The 14,521-nt window shown below is 45.2% G+C and overlaps 1 pseudogene; it reads right to left on the reverse strand.

Moving 5' to 3' along the window:
* Window positions 1-1,193: 1,193 nt before the first annotated feature.
* Window positions 1,194-14,521, reverse strand: part of LOC112072019 (ecto-NOX disulfide-thiol exchanger 1-like) — a 95,674-nt pseudogene continuing 82,346 nt past the window's right edge.

Raw genomic sequence — 14,521 nt, forward strand, 5'->3', positions numbered from 1 at the left:
TTGTGGGCCCTCAGAATTTGATATATGTACTTTAGAACGTTTTAATTGTAGCCTATGCCTAAGCTTTTCTTAGCTTTATTGTACAATGTGTATCATGTTAAATATTAGCTACTATTGGGAGCCACCATCAGTAATATCCTCATACATTTATAACTGTCATTTTACTTTTCCTTTTCTTCAATTTATAGCTCACATTTTGCGTCATTCCATTCCGTTCTGTTTACCTTGCTTTCCTCTGTCACCTCCATGTAAGTTGTTTGTGAGGGTCACTAGCATTAGTGGATCATATTAGACTAACGGTGTGGAATACCAGCTAGTGAGAAGTGCGTAGGAAAAGCGTGTGTAAGAAAGGTGTTATTTCGGAATCGGGCCTATACAGCATACCAGCACATGATCAATTCAAGGAACCCTGACCTGTCCACCGGACGTGCTACCTGTCCCAGACCTGCTGTTTTCAACTCTCTAGAGACCGCAGGAGCGGTAGAGATACTCTTAATGATCGGCTATGAAAAGCCAACTGACATTTACTCCTGAGGTGCTGACTTGCTACACCCTCGATAACTTCTGTGATTATTATTATTTGACCATTTATGAACATTTGAACATCTTGGCCATGTTCTGTTATAATCTCCACCCGGCACAGCCAGAAGAGGACTGGCCACTCCTCATAGCCTGGTTCCTCTCTAGGTTTCTTCCTAGGTTTTGGCCTAGCCACCATGCTTCTACACCTGCATTGCTTGCTGTTTGGGGTTTTAGGCTGGGTTTCTGTACAGCACTTCGAGATATTAGCTGATGTACGAAGGGCTATATAAAATACATTTGATTGATTGATTGATTGATGATCAGAAGCTATAGGAGAGGAGAAAGTACCCGGAGAGGAGGAGAGAAGAAGAGAGGAGTACATATTAAACCTGTTCTGCTCCTCCTCTCTCTCTCTCTCTTCTCATCCAGTATTAATACATTGTTCAACCTCCGTCATCAGGGAGATGCAGCACATCATCCAACATGGAATATCAGCTCACTATCTGGATCACAAACATTAAACCAAAACAGACAGGATTTCAGATCTATGCAAAAGCGTGTATCTTTTGCCATTAACAGCCTTGTCTTGCCATTACCAGCCTGTGAATTTAGTTGCTTGTCATGGCGATAAAGCTTCTTGAATTGAAAATGTTTTTAGATTGATCAGAAGATGTTTGGATAAAAACCTTTTATTACATTAGAAAACATAATAATTTAAATGAGTAGATACCAATTAAACAGTGGCAGAACGCACAGCACACACTGGACACAGAAGGCCAGAGCAAAGAGAGACATCCAGAGGTGGAGACCTACAGTACAGTCCCAACCCAACCCAACAGTATCAGTACCAGTCATCAGTAGGCTACTAAAGTCAGTTCTGGGTCACAGACAGACAGACAGAGAGGGAGAAGCTGGCTAACGCTGCAATCCTGTTGGAGTGTGAAACTGGGTTTTACAGCAAACAGCCCCACAACACACTGGACGTGAGGGGTAGCAAGGGTTACAGTTATACATCTGTAACCCAATTCTCGAATTTTCCCCATTCCCATCCATATTTCGATTGCAGCAGTCCGATATTCCTGGATCCCTCCCAGCCTAGTGGGAGTCAGCTGTTGACAAATCAGTTACACAACTGCTCCAGGGAGAGAGAGAGAACAGAGAAAGAGAGGGAACAGAGAAATAGGCATCACAAACAACTCCAGTCAATGAGAAGTTCTGTTGGCTGGGGTCTGGTCACTAGGTTACCATAGAGTATGTCTGCACTGTGCCCTCCTTGGCTGACATCAGTGGATCTAGTTATACAGCATCAAGTGGAGATCCGTGTGGATCCCTCTACCTCCGTGTCAGCAAATCCCTCGCAAAGATATAACCTCGGAAAGATCCATCAGTGTCTGTTTTGTGTTTGAGTATCATCACCATTTACTGTGGATGTCTATGGATACACAACATACACACACCGTTCAAACACAGTCTGTGGATTTGACACGCCTTCTATTCATGTGTCCACCAGGCTTTGTGGCTGGTCAGGAAGTGTGTATGTTCCTGTACCACACGTGGTCTGTCAGGCCATGTGTGTGTCTTGGGTCATATGATGTGTTTGTGTCCCTGTGTCACATGGAGGCGAGGCTCTGGAAGCCACAGAACTTCCAGCGTTTCTCCAGCGTGGCTCCCACTCCACTCAGCTCCTGTCTGAAGACACTGGGCAGACGACCCATCAGAGACTCCAACTGAGCCGCTGACACCTAGACGGGAGAGGGATGGGGACAGGTGACATCACCTAACGAGTCTTTCCTATTTGTGTAACAATTAGATAAGATTTCATATGCCCATTTCAGTTTTCCCCCCAGCTTTTTCCCTTTCTCTATTTTAGTGACTATTTCATGTCAATAAACTGACCGTAGTGTCCAGTCTCTGGATGTAGGACCACAGATAGTCGATGTTGGCTCCAAATGGATGGACATGGAGGAAGGTAGATATGATGCCTGCAGAGAAACAGAGAGATTGAGAGATGAGAGAAACAGAGACACAGAGATATATTGAGAGATGAGAGATAAAGAGAGAAACAGAGACACAGAGAGAGATTGAGAGATAGAGACAAACAGAGAGACATTGAGAGAGATGAGAGATAGAGAAGAGAGAGAGACATTGAGATAGAGAAGAGAGAGAGATGAGAGATAGAGAAGAGAGAGAGAGACATTGAGAGAGATGAGAGCTAGAGAAGAGAGAGAGAGAAGAGAGACATTGAGATAGAGAAGAGAGAGAGCTGAGAGATAGAGAAGAGAGAGAGAGACATTGAGAGAGATGAGAGATAGAGAAGAAAGAGAGAGACATTGAGAAGAGATGAGAGATAGAGAAGAGAGAGAGAGACATTGAGAGAGATGAGAGATAGAGAAGAGGAGAGAGATGAGAGAGAAAGACATTGAGATAGAGAAGAGAGAGATAGATGAGAGATGAGAGAGAGAGAGAGAGACATTGAGAGAGAGAGAAGATAGAGAGAGAGAGAGAGAGAGAGAGAGAGACATTGAGCGAGAGAGAGAGAGAGAAGAGAGGAGAGAGAGAGACAGGGAGAGAGATGAGAGATAGAGAAGAGAGAGAGAGACAGGGAGAGAGATGAGAGATAGAGAAGAGAGAGAGAGAGAGACAGGGAGAGGAAAGAGAAAGAACATGCTGTTCAACTTCAGCTCTCCAGCAGAGCTGCAATCTGCATTTTTCCGACGTGCCATGCAATAAATGCATCCCGCGCCGCCATAAAAAACGCTGGTCCGAGTAGAAACAGCACTTGAGTTGATTACTTGTGAGAGGTCCTGCAGAGGTAACGCAGCGACTCAGGGGGAGAGAATATAGTGCGGTCCTCTGGGAAGCCTGAGCCAATATTTATTCCCCTGATTTATATGACGGAACATTGCCCATTACAGACAGGACTAATTTACTCCCCTCAGCCACCACCACTCAGACGGAACCACCACACTGCATGAGGGGGGAAGGGATGGTGTGTTTGTGTGGGGGGAGTCTTAGTGTGTGCATGTGTGTGTGCGTTCACGTCTATACGTGTTGTGGACATGTTGTTGTGTATGTCCATGCATGCGGATGCGTGTCTGTATGTGTTTGCGTGTGTGTAAAGGTGTGTATCCCTTACAGAAAAATTACAAGCCCAGAAGCGGTGTTGGCTGCAGTCAAAGGAGGCTGGTGGGAGGAGCTATTGGAGGACGGGCTCATTGTAATGGCTGGAATCGAATAAATGGAACGGTATCAAGCACATCAAACATATGGTAGTCACATGATTGACTCCGTTCCATGTATTATATTCCAGCCATTACAATGAGCCTGTCCTCCTATAGCTCCTCCCCACCAGCCCCCACTGGCTGTGGCAGGCTGGGAAGCAGACAGGGTGGCTGGCTGGCAGGGAGATAGAGAGCTCTGCCTCTCCTCTCCTTCATGTTGGCTTTCTGTGGGCCGCGTTAAAAGAGATAAATGTGCATCTGCCTACTCCTCTTCGCTCTCCTCTCTTCTCCTCTTCTCTCCTCTTCTCTGCTCTGCTCTGCTCCAACAGGCTCCTGGCTTCGTTTTACACCAAGCTGTTTTTACCTCCCTGCAGCACCAAAAGGAGCTCTGCTTTCCAGCTGCTAATCTGAGAATTGGCACAGAACTATTTTGTGCTTGTGCCTACAGGAGATTCAGACAGTGAACAGAAACAAAAGGAAAGCAGGCTAATAAAATGACTCTAGTCAGAATCAGAATAGAAGCTGCTTTCTTTTTGTGATGAAACTACATTTCTGGGAGCTGAAATGAAGGGCAGGTAGAGGGGGAGGAGAAAGGGGGAGGAGAGAGGGAGAGGTAGAGGGGGAGGAGAGAGGGAGAGGTAGAGGGGGAGGTAGAGGGGGAGGAGAAAGGGGGAGGATAGAGGGAGACGGAGAGAAGAGCCACGGGAGAATTAGGCAATTTGTGTTCTACAGTCAGTCTCTCCTCTCGCCTGAAACCGGTTTGTCTTTTCTTCTGTTCTGGCTGACGGCGTCCTCATCTATCTCAGTGTCCCCGGCGCCCTGCGATGGAGTGTGTTTCTGTGTGTGAACACAACCATAGCACCGCCGCGTGCAGCTGGGAGAGATCATGTGTGTGTTTGTGTGTGTGTGTGTGTGCCTGCATACGTGCGTTTTCCATGTGCCTACGTTCAGAGTTGATGTGTGTGTGGCCAGGGCCAGCGGAGTACTGCTTGGCAACCAGACCCATAGTACCTCTCACCTGAGCCCCCCTCCACCCAGTCCTTGGGTTCTTCATCCAAGAACACAACAGACCTACCTGGTCTCAGAGCAAAACATATTATATTTTACAAAATCTGTGCCACTCCATTTAGTGTGATACACTACAAGACCAAAAGTATGCTTGTCAAACATCTCATTCCAAAATCATGGCCATTAATATTGAGTTGCCCCCCCCCCTTTGCAGCTATAACAGCCTCTACTCTTCTGGGAAGGCTTTCCACTAGATGTTGGAACATTGCTGCAGGGACTTGCTTCCATTCAGCCACAAGAGCATTAGTGAGGTCGGGCACTGATGTTGGACGACTAGGCCTGGCTTGCAGTCGGTGTTCAAATTCATCCCAAAAGTGTTCAATGGGGTTAAGGTGAGGGCTCTGTTCAGGCCAGTCAAGTTCTTCCACACCGATCTCGACAAACCATTTCTGTACGGACCTCACTTTGTGCACGGGGCATTGTCATGCTGAAACAGGAAAGGGCCTTCCTCAAACTGTTGCCACAAAGTTGGAAGCACAGAATCATCTAGAATGTGATTGTTTGCTATAGCGTTAAGATTTCCTTTCACTGGAACTAAGGGTACTAGCCTGAACCATGAAAAAAAGCCCCAGACCATTATTCCTCCTCCACCAAACTTTACAGTTGGCACTATACATTGGGGCAGGTAGCATTCTCCTTGCATCCGCCAAATCCAGAATCATCCGTCGGACTGCTAGATGGTGAAGGGTCCAATGGTGGCGAGCGTCACATCATTCTGGCCGACGCTTGGTAAATTTGGGCTTGTGTACGGATGCTCGGCTATGGAAACCTATTTCATGAAGCTCCCGACGAACAGTTCTTGTGCTGATTTTGCTTCCAGAGGCAGTTTGGAACTCGTTAGTGAGTGTTGCACAGATTACTTTTACGCGCTATGCCCTTCAACGTTCCTGTTCTGTGAGCTTGTGTGGCCTTCCACTTCGCGGCTGAGCCGTTGTTGCTCCTAGATGTTTCTATTTCACAATACCATTACTTATAGCTGGCCGGGGCAGCTCTAGGAGGGCAGAAACTTGACGAACTGACTTGTTGGAAAGGTGGCATCCTATGACGGTGCCACATTGAAAGTCACTGACCTCTTCAGTAATGCCATTCTACTGCCAATGTTTGTCTATGGAGATTGACTTTGTGCTCGAATCCACTAATTTGAAGGGTTGTCCACATACTTTTGTTAGGTTAGGAGTTAAGGTTAGGGTTAAGGTTAGGGTTAGGAGTTAAGTTAAAGGGTTAAGGTTAGGGGAAGGTTTAGCTAACATGATAAATAGTTGCAAAGTAGCTAAAAAGTAGTAAGCAGTTCTAATATGCTAAAATGCTGAAGTCCGGAATGAGATTTGAATGCGCAGCCTTTGGATTGCTAGACGTTCACATTATACACCCGACCAACGACCTTCCATTTGTTTTTGCCTTAATTAACCTTTTTTTTACGAGGCAAGTCAGTTAAGAACAAATTCTTATTTACAATGACGGCCTACACCGCCCTATGGGACTCCCAATCACGGCTGGTTGTGAAACAGCCTGGATTCAAACCAGGGGGTCTGTAGTGACGCATCTAGCACTGAGATGCAGTGCCTTATACCGCTGTGCCACTCGGGAGCCCCCCGAGTGTCATACCCCCGAGTGTCATACCAAACGTAACATTGTCATACCTATTTGAGTGTCCCGGATTCACGTAGGCCAATTTAATGTAAACTAACGTAAAGTAACATTTCATACTAAATGGAGTGGCACGGATTTGAGTAAAATATTATATGTTTTGCTCTGAGACCAGGCTGGATAGACAGGCTTTCAAGACTGTTTCACCCCATTAACAATAGGCTCCCCTCCAACATGTCTAACGCCAACCATTAAAACACTCCCAGTCAGATGAATATTATCTAACAATCCAGATAATATTATGCATATGCTTTGTAGTATACATCAAATGTATATGTACTGTACCCAGTAGCAGAGCCTCTCTCTCTGATGTGAGGGCTCCTCTCATGGCTGCTTCACTCCTCCTGTCTCTGCTGCGGTACAGAGTGGTCACACACCCGTTCACTACCTACAGACACACAAACAACAGAGTGTTAGTCCTTATACACACACAAACGCAATGTGAGCTGATGTGTGTGCACTCATTGGGGTAGTGCTATTTTTATGAGAGAGAGGAGAGTGGCTGGTGCTACTGATGCTACTCCATTGGGATACCCCCCTCTCTTTCCCCTTCTCCTCTCCCCACCAGTGCATCTCTGCCTTTCACAGGGCACAAGGGACATACACAGTAACACACTACAACCCCCCCCCCCCCCAATATACCCTTAATGCATAGGCCTACCCCCTGCCCTGAAGACGTCACCTCACACTGGCTGGCTGGGTCAATAAAATCACTCAAGAGATGTTGATTGCATGTGTGTATGTGTACACAGGAGGCTGGAGAGGGGAGGACAGCTCATAGTAATGGCTAGAATGGTATCACACATATGAAAACCAAGTGTTTGATACCATTCCATTCATTCTGTTCCAGACATTATTATGAGCTGCCCTCCCCAATTAAGGTGCCACCAGCCACCTGAGGTGTACAGTATTGTGTGGGTACTGTATAGTGGTGTATGTTGGGGCGAACTGACCTTCTCAGGTGTTTCTCCGTTGTTCCCCTCCACTACATCCCCATTAGTCAGCATCTGAAAACAAGACACACAGAGAACAAGACAGAGACCAACATCAAGTACTGACCATTCATCCCTGGTAACCCTGGTAACAAACAGAGGCATAGAGAATGGTCTTAGTAACAGAAGCAGAATCCAAGTAGCTGTTGTTTAATGTAGCATCTTTAGACTGTATGGAAACAATGTATCCTCCCTGGATGTTCTATCTATCCTTTTATTTGTTCATCTATCTATCTGTTTTATCCATCTATCCACTGGCAGCTGAATACACTCTTTCTCCACAGGAGCTCTATTCCTATTGATGTTCCCATTATCTCAATCCAATAACAATGAAAAAAACAGTTACAGTTAGCAGAATCAGATAGAATCAGAAAGGTACTTGTCCATCCACGGGTTGTATTATTCTCAGCAGTGGAGTGTGTTCATGGATGCCAAAGGAAGCCAGGCTTCCACATACATGTGACCAATGATACAGGCAAGTGATTATAACGTAGATTCTGATCTCACCATCAATTCAAACATTGTGCCACTGTTTGTTTTTGGTATCTTTAAGTTTGTTTTCAGTGTATTAAACTAAGCATATGTAGCCTAGTTGATTTGATGATATTTAAATGTTTACGTTGAAATGGTGCAGGAATAGCGGAGGCKGTGCTCCTGTTGTCTGTGTGGTTCTAAATCAGTAGTTGTTTAGTAAACTGTCTGAACCATTCATTTGCTTGACCATGCTGTAGGCCAGTGGTATTCAAAGTCAGAGTAAACATTTTTAGGAACAAAAAATGAAGAGAACCGATTATTATATGGGACAATATATACTGAACACAAATATAAATGCAGCATGCAACAATTTCTTTTTTTATACTGATTTACAGTTCATATGAGGAAATCAGTCAATTGAAATAAATTCATTAGGTCCTAATCTCTGGATTTCACATGACTGGGTATACAGATATGCATCTGTTAGTCACAGATACCTTGAAAAAAAGGTAGGGGGCGTGGTTCAGAAAACCAGTCAGTGACCACCACTTGCTTCATGCAGCGTGACATCTCCTTTGCATAGAGTTGATCAGGCTGTTGATTGTGGCCTGTGGAATGTTTTCCAACTCCTCTTCAATGGCTGTGCAAAGTTGCTGAATATTGGCGGGAACTGGAACACGCTGTCGTACACGTCGATCCAGAGCATTCCAAACATGCTCAATGGGTGACATGTCTGGTGAGTATGCAGGACATGGAAGAACTTGGACATTTTCAGCTTCCAGGAATTGTGTACAGATCCTTGCGACATGGGGCCGTGCATTATAATTCTGAAACATGAGGTGATGGCGGCAATGGGCCTCAGGATCTCATCAGGGTATCTCTGTGCATTCAAATTGCCATAGATAACATGCAATTGACTTCATTGTCCGTAGCTTATGCCTGCCCATACCACAACCCCACCGCCACCATGGGGCACTCTGTTCACAACGTTGACATCAAATTCTATAAAAATGACATTGGAGGAGGTTTATGGTAAAGAAATGAACATTAAATTATCTGGCAACAGCTCTGGTGGACATTCCTGCAGTCAGCATGCACGCTTCCTCAAAACATGAGACATCTGTGGCATTGTGCTGTGTGACAAAACTGCACATTTTAGAGTGGCCTTTAATTGTCCCCAGCGCAAAGTGCACCTGTGTAAAAATTATGTTGTTTAATCAGCTTCTTGATTGGCCACACCTGACACCTGTCAGGTGGATAGATTATCTTGGCAAAGGAGAAATGCTCATTAACAAGGATGTAAACAAATTTGTGCTCAAATTTTGAGAGAAATAAGCTTTTTGTGCATATGGAAAATGTATGGGATCTTTTATTTCAGCTCATGAAACAAGGACCACCACTATATGTTGCGTTTATATTTTTGTTCAGTGTACAAACGTTTTTGACAAAGATTATTTGAAAAATACAATTTTATTGAGTAAATGTATATATTTGTTTCTTTTCATTTTGATAACAGATGAAAATGGAGTGAATGGAAGGTTATTCATTCTTGGGGAAAAAAGGGGGGGGACCAGGGTGGAGCAGGGGTAGCCTCAGAAGAAAGGACAAACACACAGGCTCTGTGCTCTCAGACCGTCTTGAGAGGAAGTTTGAGCCATTTCAGCCATTTCGGAGTCTTTCTGGCTTGGAGAGGAGTGAGTGGTGTGGAGAGTGAGAGGAGAGGGGGATGAGAGACGTGTGTGTGTGCCCCCCTACTGAGGGAGAGCAACGTGTGCAGAAACAACGATAGAAAGAGACAGAGATAGATAAAGAGGAGGGAGATAAAGAGAATATTTGAAGAGACAGCTATAGTAGCCTGCCAAAATAAATACTAGACTGCCACTACATCAAAACCATGTCCTTAACTCCCTCCTGCAGTCTGTATGTTTCACTATATTTAAGCAATAACGCCCGAGGAGGTGTGGTATTTGGCCAATATTCCACGGCTAAGGGCTGTTCTTAAGCACGACACAAAGCGGAGTGCCTGGACACAGCCCTTAGCCGTGGTATATTGGCCATATATCACACCCCCCGAGGTGCCTTATTGCTATTATAAAACTGGTTACCAACCTAATTAGAGCAGTAAAAATCTAAGTTTTGTCATAATCGTGGTATACGGTCTGATATACCACGGCTGTCAGCCAATCAGCATTCAGGGCTCAAACCACCCAGTTTATAAATACATTTCTATCCTTGTCAGTTACTCAGTATGTTAAAGACCCAACAGCCAACCCTACAGAGCTCAGGGGCCTCTGTACTCATATACAATACAGTACAGTGTGTTATCTGAAGGATCAGTAATAGGGACACCCTGGTACTGTTATGTGTAAGGAGGTTATTTTTGCCGTTTGTTTCTCTATATCTTCATAACCAGCATGACTCAGAACCCTACGCTCCCATCTGGATTAGTGAGTGCGAGTTTCCACACTCGTGTGTGTGTGTCTGTGTGTGTGTTTACACATTTGTGTGCATGCATGTTCTCTCACCTTGTCTCTCAGGGCTAGGACCTCTCCCTCCAGGTATCGGTGTTCGTCTCTAGCCTGCTCCAGCTCCACCTCCTTACTCCTCAGCTGATCCTGCAGACTCAGCAGTTGCTGGGAGGAGAGAGAGACACACAGAGAAACAGTTACACAATAGACCACAACACCGTTAGATAGGGAGACACACAGAGAGACAGTTACACAATAGACCACAACACAGTTAGGTAGGGAGACACACAGAGAGACAGTTACACAATAGACCACAACACAGTTAGGTAGGGAGACACACAGAGAGACAGTTACACAATAGACCACAACACAGTTAGATAGGGAGACAGTGCTGGGAGGACAAAAACAACAGAGAAGGTGATGACCACAGAGGAGACACCAGTAAGCAGGAACAACAGCAGGCAGAGGTCTGACTGTGTTGTGGTCTGTCTGGGTCAGGTTGTAAAGGGAGGGAGTGAGAATGCGGTAGACAGGACAGTCAGAATAAATCAGAGTGTTGTGTACTGTAGCTGCACTGTCCCTAATACTCTTTGTTTCTAGGTACCGGTGCTTTGGCCTTCAATTACCTTTTGCTAGTGAAAGCACAGGTACACATACCTGCAGCATGTGATGAGTGTTGGCACTGTATTCTATTGATGGTACTGTATATCAATTAGTGTTGGTATCAGCACAATCCCAACAGTGGAATCACAGGTGGAATATGATCCAGGCGTAGATGCTGTAATAATGTACCTGATGCATGTTGTGCATGCTCTGCTGTAGCAGGTGTGTGTGTGTGTTGAGGGAGTGTTCGGGGTCGTCGGGGTGGCAGGCCTTGCCCTGCTCCTTCCTCAGCAGCTCCACCTCGTTCCTGTAGGCATCCAGCTGCCAGCGCAGAGAGTCATTCTCCTCCCTCAGAGAGGCCCCAGACTGGCCACACACACCTTAAGAGGAGGGGAGAGAGGGTTAGACACAAGACACACACATATGCATGCACGCACACACATACACACACAAACTGCAGTGAGTCAACTCTCTACCCAACCTGTGAGGTTCTGAGTCACTGGAAGTGGAGGTTTCTATTGTTCTCTCTCCTCCTCCATACATGTAATGTATTCAGGACACATCAAAGGGAGCTGTTCAGAGCTTCTCAGTAAAGCACTGCTGTCCTTTCAACAGGCTCCTTCAGCAGGCATTACAATAGGCTGCAGCTTTGGAGCAGAGCAGTAATAGATTGTGAAGTGTTCTAAATCTGAGCAGCTTGGTCACTGTACCACCACAGCCCATCTAGAACATCCCATCACATCCCACCTGCTGGATCGTTCTTCCTGCCATTTGACTGGCAGTGTCTAGGGTTCTGGGGCTGTGTGACAGGTCATGAACATCAACCACCAATATATACTGTAGTAGTCTGGTGATTTATGAGCTACACTGGTCTGCCATCATTAAAAGGTACCAGTGCCTAGGGGCTAGCAGCTAGGAGATAAGCGCTAGGGCCTAGAACCTAGGAGTAAGTTTGGGATTGGGCCTGTGTCTGACCTACCGTTGTCCTCCCTGCGTATCTTCTTACAGGGGCTCTCATCCGAGTCGTCATCAGACATCTCCATCTCCTCCTCCCTGCGAATCCCCATTATCTCCTCACTGTTGGCGTTCTGCAGCTCCTGTCACATCACAAAACAAGGACACACATAGCGCAAGGACACCTCAGTGTCTCAGTACTTAACACCCACCCAGATGCCTGTCTAAAAATGGTTTCAACCAGACTGCCCTTTTAAGGATGGTTACTAACTTTATATATTGTACCTGTGGACAGAGTATGTGGTGGAAGAGGATCCAGTTACCCCTAGAGACTGAACTATGGTCAAATGAGTCATTCCACCTCAAAAAGCACAAGAAAGAGGATTTCGACACCCACCATCTCACTCAAAGCTCCGAAGCATGGCTTGCTGAAATGACATGGAATGACTCAGTTTTGTTTTCCTTCTGCAATGGTTAAGGTTAGGATTTAGAGGGTAATGTAAACTGATCCTAGATCTGTGCCCATGGGCAGTTTGAATGCTTCCTTTTTTTCACATGCTAAAGACAGAGGAGCATAGAAATCATCTCATTCTCCCAGCTGCTCTGATAACTAGTACTGCCTCAGCTGTGAGGCTGTCTAATACCACCACTGTGAAATCTCTCCTCAAATAAAGTAAATATGCTTAGCAATGACTCAACTAGGGGAGAGAGGGATAGAGTTATGAGAGGAAAAGGAAGAGAGAGAAAGGGAGAGAGGGTTGGAGGGAGAGTTTTGTTATGTGTGACTGTGAGCACAGAAAACCTCAGCTGCAGTACTGAACCAGCCAGAGCCTTTTTCTTAGAAGCTACAGTACGGCATGAAGACGGAGAAATCCAATGGTGTTTAGAGGCTTATCTGATCTCCTGATTTCTGCCAACTCCTTTATCAGCTCATAATAAAACTGGAATTTCATATTACTGTCATGGAGGATGTTGATACTGACATCAGTAGCTAATTAATTCACAGCCATTTGTCATAGTTAATCTATGACGGTTCAGACTGCAGAGTTCCCTTACTTTAACTACTTGAACACTTACCAAGCATACTACTGAACCATAACAAAGGATTTCACAATGGTGGCATGCTAGCAAGACTCACTTCATAGTGTTTACTGTTAGTGTCTTCTTCCACATCAATGCCTTACCTCTGGTTGCTTTGAGAATAGACATGGCATGATTCGTTTCTCACTGACTTGACTTAGAGACATGTACAGTATGCCCATAGAGGGCTTACAGTATGAATGGTCATATAAAGTTAAAAAGATTATCCAGTACTTTTGTATACATTTTAGCCAGTAGTTCTGAAGGTCTTGCTCACAAGCCAAAAGTGGTCCCCTGAAATTGCAGAGATGTGCACCACGTCATTGCGCTCTCTCGCTTTGCTGTGTGTGCATCTTGCTAGCTGTCACTTAAATGGCAAGGGGCTGAAGCTCATTGGCTAGAACTCAAATTGCTAGGGGGCTGGCCCAGGTGGGGGGAAATGTAGGGGAAATGGCACAGCACAGCATCCAGAAAAACAGTCGCTTTCAAACTAGGGATTCCATGCCTAATGGAGGTATCTGCAGATAGATTATGCGTGTATGACCTATACATTGACACATCCAGCCCAAAGCGGAAGATTTAAAACATACTTAGTAGTCGCCAAAGTTCCTGGAGCATCTTTAACATCTGCCTGGATAATGCTGCCCCTCACAGGTAGACACTCTCAAATACCTGCTCATTACTTTTAATTCACTTCAATAAATCGGCATGGTCTCAAAATGGCCAAATCAAGACCAAGGTGGTGTAAAATAATCAAGGATTCAGATCTAGGTTTGTGTAATGTTTGTACAACCAAATATATCCCCATTCCATGAGATCAATAGGGTGTTTTTCTTTAGTTCTAATGAAAGTGATAACTAACATAATATGTTTCCCTCCTGTAGAGAATGTTCCAGCATGCTGACTTGTTATAATTCCAATTAATTATTGATCTGTCTTAAACCTGGAAGCCTCTGTTGCCATAGCACCCACTCATACTTTCTAGGAGGCCTCAGATCTTTAGTTACTGTCATCTGCACGCGTGTGTGTGTTTCATCAATGTGAGAAAAAAGTATACGAATAATATTGTAGGAGAGAACACACCGCATCCGTAGATCAGAACAACATGGCTGTCTGTCTTTCTGTCTGTCTATCTGTCAGTCTATCTGTCGGTGTATCTGTGAGGGCACAGCAGTCTGCAACAACAGCAACATGAAACACAGTAGGACTCAATCCTTCTAGAATGTCTGTCTGTCAATCTCTCCTGTCCTGAGGGGTCCAAACATGACAAGGAATAAGGGGAGTAAGGAGAGAGTACCAACCTCACACTGCTTTCTCCAAATGTCTATGTTCTTGCGCTGCGCTTTAGTGAAATGGTCCCATGCCTTCTGCCTGGAGGCAGCGGTGAACACAGCCGTGATCTGCTCGACTTGGGGTGAACAGGAGAGTCAAGACAAGACTTTATGTAGCACTACTGTACCACCCAGGCACAACACCACAGAGAAGACACTAG

This window comes from Salvelinus sp. IW2-2015, unplaced genomic scaffold (assembly GCF_002910315.2).
Source record: "Salvelinus sp. IW2-2015 unplaced genomic scaffold, ASM291031v2 Un_scaffold1803, whole genome shotgun sequence".
Lineage (NCBI taxonomy): Eukaryota > Metazoa > Chordata > Actinopteri > Salmoniformes > Salmonidae > Salvelinus > Salvelinus sp. IW2-2015.